This window comes from Sinocyclocheilus rhinocerous, unplaced genomic scaffold (assembly GCF_001515625.1).
Source record: "Sinocyclocheilus rhinocerous isolate Xijiao unplaced genomic scaffold, SAMN03320098_v1.1 scaffold387, whole genome shotgun sequence".
Classification (NCBI taxonomy): Eukaryota; Metazoa; Chordata; class Actinopteri; order Cypriniformes; family Cyprinidae; genus Sinocyclocheilus; species Sinocyclocheilus rhinocerous.
The window spans coordinates 1,203,743-1,215,352 of NW_015651557.1; positions in this window are offsets into that span (position 1 = coordinate 1,203,743).

The window sequence follows — 11,610 nt, forward strand, 5'->3', positions numbered from 1 at the left end:
AGTTGTACCCTATATATATATATATATATATATATATAAAGCTTTAAACAGGATTTTTATCCCATATCAAAATTCTTGATGCACTAAAATTTTATAAATTGTGTTACCAATTTCAATATCACAAAAAATAATACTAGCCTAAGTAAAAACAAGCTTACTGAAGACAAGTAAACAACTTACAAATTAGGCTACAACAGAACAAAGGTCACAAAAAATCGGCCTACTTGAAAAACTTAAAGCACTGAATTATAAATGTTATATTGTATTAGAAAATGTGCAAATAGACTGAATAGTCTTCACTGTATAAATTCAATATACATTCATTCTTATTTATTTTACAAAAGTGATTCAGTCAAGGACAGTAAGTGATTTTCTTTCTGATGTTTGATTTGCATTATTGACACAAATGGCAACAACAGCTATATTAGGCTGCATTAGAGGAATAGTTCACCCAAAAATGAAAATTCTGTTGATGTTCTAAACCTGTATGATATTCCTTCTGCTGTTGAACACAAAAGAATATATTTGGAACAATATTGGTAAACAAACAGTTGCTGGGCCCTCACGACTTCCAAATATGAAAAAATACACTATTGGAGTCAGTGGGGACCAGAAACTGGTTACGATCATTCTTCAGAATATCTTCTTTTAGGTTGAGGAGAAAAACGAAATTCATAGAGGTTTAGAACAATTTGAGGGTAAGTATATGATGACAGTATCTTCATTTTTGGGTGAACTATCCTTTATCTCATCATATAATCCAGGATCTCATATAACCTAACACTACACATGGTTTATCTTTAACTATTAACGTTCATTTAAGACACAAATAACTGTGTTTACGAGGATACTCGCAAAGATGGGCATTTTGACACATAACTATGTGTATTTGAACGTTTAAGCACAAGGAGTGAAAGTTTATTCAGTCACTATACGAGCAGGTGCGCGCCACGCGTATCAGGCAGAAACCGTTTTAACACACGCATTTACCAGAATGAATTCTGCCTCGCAGCTTAATGTCCATGAACAGTATTAACCATTTGTTTTAAAACCTGCTTAAAACGTGTTTAAATTATAAGCTTAGCCTACATCATGATGCACTTCAATCAATGATTGATATATTTCTACCGGATTATCTCCCAACCCTTAAATTAATATAGTTTGCTCAAACACAAAAACAATATAAATCCGGTTAATAATCAAACTAGCCTAAAATCTGTATGGACGATGACACTGTTTTTATCTGCTCCATGTGCCCGGTTCACTTGCTGTTTCAACAACTTCCACTCCATCATCAGCTTTAGTAAAACAACCTGATAGCTGGGGAATGTACTGACTAAGTCATGTTTTTTCTGTTGTTTGTATTTGAAGTTTTTCATTTTTTGAGCCCCTCTCTCTCAGAATTGCTGACATTTTTACTTAACGAATATTGTTCTTTGCGCGACCATTTCCAGATTACTCCAGAACAAAGTGAAGACAGGTGCAGACATACTGGGAAGATAGATACGTGCACATATCGTTCAAAAGTCAAATGTAGAATAAATGCATTTGATTGGCAAACCAAATTCAGAATTTACGTTTCAATCTCAAATGGTGGTGCATGGAATTTATGGAAAAGCTCAACTAAATAACAGCGCTAATAAGAGAGGGGCGTGGTAGCTTTGGCGATTGGCGCTCCAGTCACTCTACTCCACAGCCAATCATGGGCCCCCTCCTTGCTCAGGCCCCGGGGCTTCAGCCCCGCCTAGCCCAATGGTTAATACAGCCCTGAGGACAATGGGTTAGTAGTGTTTGGGTGGCTCTGTGATCCCAACAGAAATGCATGGAGACTAACCCGCATGTAGCAAATGATTCTGTCACAAAGCAAGGCCAGACACAACAGGTAAGTGCAAAACAGGATGGTTTATTGACTGGGTAAGTGGATGACTGGAATAGGTGAGTGAAAGGCAGGTGAAAGTCAACACAGTGAAAGGTTCCAGGGTGCTTATCTCAGTTCTGACGGAGAGGATCGTATGCCGGTTACGTTGGAGATCGTGGAGCCGTTTCCACGGAGTCGTTGGAGGATCGTGGGAGGAACAGCAGGTAATCCGTTCTAGGAGAATTTGGCAGAGAGAGAGTCCAGAGTAGTTCGTAGGAGTGAACGGTAGACCGGACAGTGAGTGACTGTGATGTGTGTGTATTTGTAGTGTGGCTTGATTGGTGACAGCAGGTGCGGGTGATCAGAACTCAGGTGACTGTGATCGGGTAATTATCCTGGATGGTGACTGAAGTGACTGTGATGACTCCCTGACAGGAGTCTTACCCTTCAGAAATTTCTCTCATCAAATAAAACATATCCCTGCCCCCAGACTTAGCAAACTTATCTAATACAGTACATCTTACAAAAATATGGAATTTGTGCCTTTATAGGACATTAGTGTGCTGTATTACAAGTAGTGACAGCAGTTGGCGGGGGTTAAGTCTCTTGGATTCTCGGAGGTACTGAAGATTTTTGTGGTCGGTAATCACAGTGAATGGGTGGTTAGCTCCCTCCAGCCAGTGCCGCCACTCCTCCAGGGCGAGTTTGATAACCAGCAACTCCCGGTTGCCGACGTCGTAATTCTGCTCCGCTGGAGTCAGTGTCTTAGAATAGTATGCGCAAGGCTGGAGGCGAGGAGGCTCACCGTACAGTTGGGACAGCACGGCCCCAGCGCCGGTGGTGGAGGCGTCCACTTCCACTATGAATGGAATGTCCGGATCAGGATGATGAAGGATGGGGGCCGTGCTGAAGGCTCTTCGGAGCTTTGTGAGAGCTTCGTGGGCGCTGGTGGTCCAGGACAGGGACTTGGGTTGTCCTCGGAGCATGGAAGTCAAAGGAGCAGTGTGGGAACTGAAATCCTTGATGAATCGACGATAGAAGTTAGCGAATCCTAGAAATCTCTGGAGCTCCTTTACAGTCTGGGGAAGAGGCCACTCCTTGACTGCGTCAACCTTCCCCTGGTCCATCTGAATTCCTTCCTGGCCGACGATGTAACCCAGGAAATGCACCGTGGGGCGATGGAATTCGCATTTCTCCAGCTTCAAGAAGAGATGGTGTAAACAGAGCTTCTGTAGGACCTGCTGAACGTGTTGGCGATGGTCGGCCACGTTCCGGGAGTAAATGAGTATATCGTCAATATAGACTATCACAGAGCGGTGGAGGAAGAACGGAGACGTTGGAGGATCGTGGGAGGAACAGCAGGTAATCCGTTCTAGGAGAATTTGGCAGAGAGAGTCCAGAGTAGTTCGTAGGAGTGAACGGTAGACCGGACAGTGAGTGACTGTGATGTGTGTGTATTTGTAGTGTGGCTTGATTGGTGACAGCAGGTGCGGGTGATCAGAACTCAGGTGACTGTGATCGGGTGATTATCCGGGCTGGTGACTGCAGTGACTGTGATGAATCCCTGACAGATTCTTTCGGTGAAATCTTTGGGGCAGAATATTTTTTTATGCATTTTATGTTATACTTGGTTAGCCATTATTTGTTTTATTGTTGCTGATCCTGTTTTACACAGATTGATTGTGATTTTTCAATCCCACGCCCATGTTGAATTACATTAACTTAAACCACAATGTAGGCGTGCTAAGAAAATACATTTAATCCTGTAAAAATGTTTTCACCCCACACTCAAAAACCCCAAAGCACTTGATCTTCTGCCGCCTTGGTTTATCCAAGGTTAGGAGTATTAAAACACACATAATGTATGCTAATCGTATAGTGATTACTCTTAGATGAAATTTTAAGCTGTGCAGCATTAAAAGGCCTGTGGGGATGTCAAATCAGAAGAAAAATCACAGTGTTTGAATCATAAAACTATATACAAAAAAAAAAAAAAACCTTTCATGTGTTTAGGAACTTGAGGGGGAATATTTACAAATGTGCATTATTAGGATGATTCACTCTTTTCAGAGGGTATGTTCCCATTTTAAAGGAACCTTTGCTGTTGCAACAGAAATTCAGCTTTATCAGATGCAGATTACCATATTTATAGTGTATAAAGAATGTTCCTTTAAATTGCTGTGAATTCAGTGGGAATAGACTTAAGACAAAAACCATAGCTTTAAAAAAAAAAAAATTTTATTTTATTTTTTTATAGAAGTTAACTAACACCAAAAGTTCTCAGTTGCTGCTAATTTAGGGTTGATCTTAACGAGTTTCACTTTAAATCACACCTCCTGTAATCAGCACCTACTGGCTCAATATTCAATTACCTGACAGACTGTTTGTGAGACAAAACCAATAACCATTGCTAAACTGTGGTGGTGTTTAAATGAAGTCAGGGATAATTGGTCCATTGGTGATTAAAGTTGCTCTGTCGGGATGTCACAATATTGTATGTTGATGGTATTGTTAAAAGATTGGTTATTTTTGAGTACAGCACTTCCTAAATTAGACTACCACTGGTTGTGCAGTGGATGTCTGGCCTGAGGGTGCAGTTTATTTCTCTGTCAGTCATCAGACTTAATTAAAACATGTTATCTCCACAAAGTTGACAGCAAATCTATCAGCAACTGGGATCTTGCTGAAGATCATAACTGAAGATCAGAGACTCGTTTTCTATATCTTCAAATTGAAAACAAAAGAATATCCCTGTACTCAAGTTGATTAAATACATTTGTGAAAGAAAGTTTATACATTCTCAGAAATAAAGGTACAAAATCAGTCACTGGGATGGTACCTTTTTAAAAGGCAATAATATGTACACTTTAGGTACAAAAGTGTAAGTTTAAGGCAATAATATGCACAGTTTTGGAATAAATAATGTACAGTTTTGTTTATATTTACTTATTTAATCATGTGACTGTACTAAATCGACTAAAAATTAATAAACTAATAAATTAATAAATTTCCTTTACACTTTGATGAAACTTCAGAATATATATATATATACTTACTTTTTATTACTTACAAATTGTATACCCTTAATGATTCCAAATTACATGACAAAAATTGTAGTTATTTACATAATCCATTGCATTACACTTTTAGGTAATATAATTATATAATTAGACTACTGTTTGAATACTTTTAGATTACTTTTGACCCAGCATGTTTATCGCATTGATTTCAATAGGATAATATGGTACCATATTGACATAAAAATACAAACAAAATCAAAATATATTCCATTCATTGTTATTAAAATCATGAAGTGCATTAAACATTAAATTGTTAATGTTTCCAAACGGGTGTCTCTAAGGAAACTGCAAATGAAAAGTGAATAATTAACTAAATCATTTTTTTTTTTTTAAATGAATCATTTTAAAAATAAAAATAAAATGCTTACTAAAACACATGAAATATTTGATTTGTTTACCTGCATGTGATGTGACAATTAACCAATGTCAAAGAACCATTAACATGCTAATGTGTTACTAAATTATGAACTTATTACTTTAAAATCTCTGGTGGACTTCAAGTAAATATATTAGGTGAAAGAGCTTTGGCTAACAAAAAAAGTATGGGAATCCCTGCTTTGCATGTAAATTTTGTGCATTTGAATGTGTTTGAAAGACAAAAGCCTTCCTGACTTTCCTGTAATCATCTAACCAATAAAAAAGTAACTGTAGTCTGATTCTGAGTATTTTAAGATGTAATATAATCTAATTACAAGTACTTAATTTTTGGAATCTGATTATGTAAATCCAGATGTAATCAGTTACTACCCAGCATGAAATATGTATGACTTTATTTTTTTTTGCAATTCCCAGACATTTATAAATTGAAGCCGCCCTCCACCCAGCTTTATTTCAGAATTTAAAGTTTCGTAAAAAGCGGTGTATCAAGACATTGTCTGTATGAATTGCATTTTAATGTATTTTTGAAACCCGAACTAAAGAACGAACGATTGAACAAATTACTTTAAAAAAATACATCACATCATTGACCCAAATACAATACAATAATGCAATGATGTGGGAATCTCAGTATTCCTTTGGATGTCACACTCCACTTTGTGGAATATATGAGCAACGAGGAAATGGGAAAATGGATTAGACTGGGAAAAAGTGTGTGGGGGAGCATCAGGGCAGTTTTTAGATGATGAAACAATTTGTTACACACCGCTTCTCCTCTCGACCAAATTGAGGAAAAGATCCACTCTATCTCATACAGCCTGTCTCTACTGATATCACCCTCCATAAATCTGAGAGAACCTCAATGATTAGGATCTCAAAGTGAATAAAAGAGTCTAGTTCAGGTGAATCTTCTGCAAAGAAACCCTGCAGCTTGACAGTCTCAAACTATACAATGTCATGACCAACTGAGCCACAATTAGTGTACGTCAACCTTTGGAATTTCCATCAAATAGTTAGGGTTAGGGTTAGGGTTAGGGTTAGTTTTAAAGACTGCGACACAATTATCTGTCATCTATAGTCATATAAGACATCAAGACACCCATGAATGGTTTGTGAGAGATTATGGCATGGTGAATGTTGGACTGGAGGCAGTGGAGTAATTGAGGACAGCATTAATAAGGCCTGGCTTCACCACTCTAGAAACAGAACGCTTGACCACACACAAGCTCTGCAGTCCAACAGCAGGATACCCACTATATATATAGAAACAGCTCGCTGCTTCAGGTCTCTGCACTGCAGCTTTCACTCTCTGTGCTCTGTGTGCTAACATAAATTTGTCATCCATTCATTTGAGCTGTTTAATGAATATGCTAATTTAACTGTGTATACACAATCACGGTCAGTAAAAGAAGTGGTAACACTTTATTTTGATAGTCCACTTTAGACATTCTATTAACAGTAAGTAACTTTGCAACTACATGTCAACTAGCAGTTAGTAGAGTATTAGTAGACTGTCTGCTTAATTTCTTCTAACACTTTCTTTGTCAACTTATTCTACTAACCCTAAACCTACCCTAACAGTCTACTCTGAGAGTTAGTAGACATGTAGTTGCAAATTAATGAGAATTAGATGACATGTAGTTGACATGTAGTTACAAAGTTACTTATAGTTAATAGAATGTCTAAAGTGGACTATCGAAATAAAGTGTAACCAAAGAAGTTATAATGGCAGACAAATTCAGAGAGTTAGGATAAGTTTAGCTCTACTGTAAAACCCAACAATTAACCCATTTGATCTGAGCAAACCAATAAAAACCAATATTTACGAGTACCAGTATTTATAATATATTTATGATACAATGTACTAATTGTTCACATTGTATTGTGTTTTTTGGTATTGCTTTACAGACTGAAATGTGAAATGTAAATATACTGAACACTTTAGAACCAGCCAATATGTCACAAATTCCTCAGATCCATGTGTAGCCTAGCCTACTAGAAAGATGACTTTAATTAATATCCCCTTATTTCAGCAAAGAGAGTGACAACGCTCACTTCCTGTTCAAGCACTATGGCATTGCAGACGTGCACATTTAATCACTTCATTAATCAATCATTCCGGACGCCTCCGCTAACAATTCCATGTCACACAGTGGCAATGAAGAAACTCAATATAAAGTGGAACTGTAATAAATGCCATTGTCATAAGGCATACTCATTTGAGTTCAATAATAGATCATATAATTAGTTTCACAGTAACCATGCTGTCATCATCTCCAGCACAAAGCATTACCGCACACATACACAATAGATGCTGTGCCTGCTTAGATAGAAACAGAACATGCGCCTGCTTTATTATTCTGTACCCATGCATGGGTGAGCAGGGTCTAGATTGCAGTATTCATATATCATAAAGAGTGACACTGTGATATGGATGTGTCAAATGCACATGGAGAAGAGTTCCAAAGCTTCAAAAAAAAAGAAAAGAAAAAGAATAGGCTATAGTATAGTGTTGTAAACTCCTAATTACTGTTTATTAGTAGTTAGTAAGGAAGTTGTTTAGGTATGGGGTTGGATTAAGGATGTAGAATATGGTCAGAATAAGGCATTATGCTTTGTAAGTGCTAATAAACAGCCAATAAGCTAGTAATAGGCATGCTAATAAGCAACTAGTTAATAGTGAACATTGGTCTAAACTAAAGTGTTACCAAAATATCGGTATATATCGGTATCAGTATAGCGACCAATTCTCTTATTAGAATGCCTATTATTAATATATTGGCTGTTCATTAATATTATAAAGCACATATTCTGCATGACCATATTCTACATCCCAAATCCTACCCAATACCCAAAATGAACAACTACCTTAGTATTAATAAGCAGCAAATTAGGAGCGAGAATTGGACCTTAAAATCAAGTGTGACCAAATCTGCACTACTCTTTCAGCTTTATACTGATTTTTCTGATGAATAATAAAGTTAATGAAAAAAAAAAAAGTTAAACTGCACATTCTTTTTCGTAATGAAAATTGACACTTTTTACAACTAACTAACTTACTAACAAACAAACAAGCAAATAAATAAATGTATTTTGGTGCTTAGCCTACGTTTTAGATTCCGATATTTTGCTTTATGCTTTTCTTATTTATTAAATGATATGAAATGGATTTTCAAATAAATAAAAAGCTGAAACTGCTTTTCAGGAGAAATATAAAATGGATCATTCAAAAGTCAAATGTTGTCATTTACTCATTCTCATGTCTTTTGGAAAACACTGAATGTTGGTAATGACAGAACTTGCGACCATAGTTGGCTAACTATGCTTTTGGGAAAAACACACCCTGGTTATCCCCACACTGTGAAATCTCATTTATGTAAAATCCCTTTTTTCATAACCACATTAAAGATCCCCCCCCTTCTCAGTGGTTAACATTGTGTGATGTTTCACAGCTGTTTTTTTTTAACTTGACATTGATCTTGGACTTATCTAAGACCAGTTCTATTCTTGTCTCAACTACAAAACTGATGTTTATTGTCTCTTATTGTATCTGTAACTAATTAATATGTTAACTCACACCAATCTACATTCAAAACTGATCTCAAGAGGAATTATACATTACAAAATGTAGTTTCAGTGCTGATCCATTAAACATTTGTTACTGTAAGTTCAACCTGATATTGAGGACTAATGGAGTCAATTAGACTCAACAGTAATTAGGACAAAGGGAATAACCAGCAGACTTCCTAGGTGCTAGTTGAGGAAGCGAGAGACAGGCAATTAAAACTTGCAAATACTCTTTCTAGAGAACTTCATGAAAAACTTTAGTTAGTGAAGTGTGCAATGCTAAAATCTAACATCCAGCATGTAGTGCTGGTATAAACTCTTGCACTCCAATGACTAAAGTGGGCATAATTTCTAAACTAACAAATAAATAAATGAATAATGAAATTGTGTTGTGCACAATAGCACACACGGCTGCAGTTTACATTAATTGTCTTCAGCAAAGGAAGCGAAGCAGGAGAGCTTTGTGTGTTCAGAGCAGGGGGTTGTCATTCCATTTAATGACTGGAGCTCCAGCTGCAGGGCTCTCATTACGTGAATGCTAGTCACGCTGCTCTATGCTGAAATAAAAAGGGCCTTTAGATGGCTATGATGGTGTCTAGCTGCTCACATCAGTGCTGGGAAATTGTGAGACCACTCCTAAACTCTGGGTCTGAGGCTCACAAACGTACTTATACAGAGATGTCAAGAAACAATATATATGGAAGTACTGTATCTGTGCAAACACTGCTGGCATTAATTGTACATGACTTACACTCAAATAAACACAAACAAACAGTGCAATAGAAACCTGTAAAATTAATTCAGGAAAGCACCAGCTTAGACCAGCACGAATTTGGTAGAGACGTGCCAAAAATAAGCCTATTTGGGTCATTATGCACTATATAGCAGTTATTATTAATATATGCAAATGCTAGTTTGACATTACTATCTACATTTTTATATTGGACCATTATATTCCTTGCTGGTTAAAAGCAGCTTATGACAGCTATACGGCTGATGGTGTATAGCTGGTTCAAACTAGTTTATCAGCTATTAGAGTACTTGTATACCACTGTAGATTTTAATATACTGAAATATACGCAGTATATTTATACACATATAAAAATATATTGCAATGAAGACATTGCACCCCATTTGGTCCCACGTCATTTTAAGGTCCAATTCTCGCTATTAACAAACCATTAACTACAAGTTTTGCCTCAATAAACTCCTACTGTAATTTGCTGCTTATTAATATAAGTAATGTAGTTATTAAGTTCAGGTATTGGGTAGGATTAGGGGTGCAGAATATGTGTTTTATACAGTGGTGGCCAAAATTATTAGAACACTAGTATTTTCACCAGCTAAAAAATGGTTTTAAGTCAGTTATTTCTATCTTTTACTGTAAGCACTAATAAACAGCCAATATGTTATTAATAGGCATGCTAATACGCAACTAGTTAATAGTGAGAACTGGTCCCTATACTAAAGTGTTACCCTACATTTTTGCATGTAATATCTTTATTGAATAAAAGAAGTTCATTTCTTTAATGGATTAGGGTTAGGGTTAGGTTTTTGCATAAAGGTGAACACATATTCATAAACTTTTATCTCACTTTATTGTTTGCATAACCATTTCATACATATAAATATGTATGATGGTATATGGAAAAAAGTATTTACTAAAAACAAATGAAAATTGTACAGGTTTTGGGCAATTGGATGTCCTATTAAAGTCATGGCGATACCGTGGGTAGAAAATGAGATTTTACAAATGTAAATTTATAAAATATTAATATCACAATGCATATTTCCCTCATAGTTGTGTACATATATTGTTCATACATGTTCAATACAGTATATTTATACACACACATATACATCTATATATTGTATTATTGAATATAAAATTACAAACATTATGGAATATAACTATTATATTTTGTCACGTTTTAATATGAAAAGTGGCAATTGCTTATGTATTATTCAATATATTGTAATATTAACACAATATATTGTTCTGGTTATTTTCAATATCCATTAAATAAGTTATTGATTATCCATTTATAAAACTTTTTTTTTTTCATTTCATTTTATATTTCATTTTATTTCATTTTATATTTTATCGTATTTTATTGTATTTTATTGTATTTTATATTTTATATTTTATATATTTATTGATTGATTGATTTATTTTATTTTATTTTATTTTATTTTTTTTATTTTTTTATTTCATGTCTAGCCAGTCAACCACTTTAACAGCATGGAACAGCTGCCAAATTCCAAATCCACCACCTAGAATGCAGGGGGTTTTAGCCGAATTGCAGCACTATTAAAGCAATTGTCTTTTTCACCAAAGCAAGAACAACTGATTAGTTGTGGAGAAGAGTGCTGGTAATTACACTTGGTGGAGAGATAGCTTTTGTTAACTGACATGTAAACGTCATCAAACTTAGAGCCAACCAAAAAAAAAAAGCAATGTTTTCTCTTAAATTGCAGCCCACCAAATTTCAGATCATGCCCAAAACCCTCAATTTGATCAGTCTTCACAAATAACAGAAAACAGAGTTTTGAAAAGTACTTTGAAGGCTTTTAATACAGAAAATGCAGATAAAACTGCCATATAGAAATGTCATATTCATGTTGATGGGGTCTAAAAGGGGTGGGTTTTGGGGAGAATATCAGATAAACCTGTACAAAAAATCTTTCTGTCAAACAAACCATGATCTGTCTCATTCCATACAAACC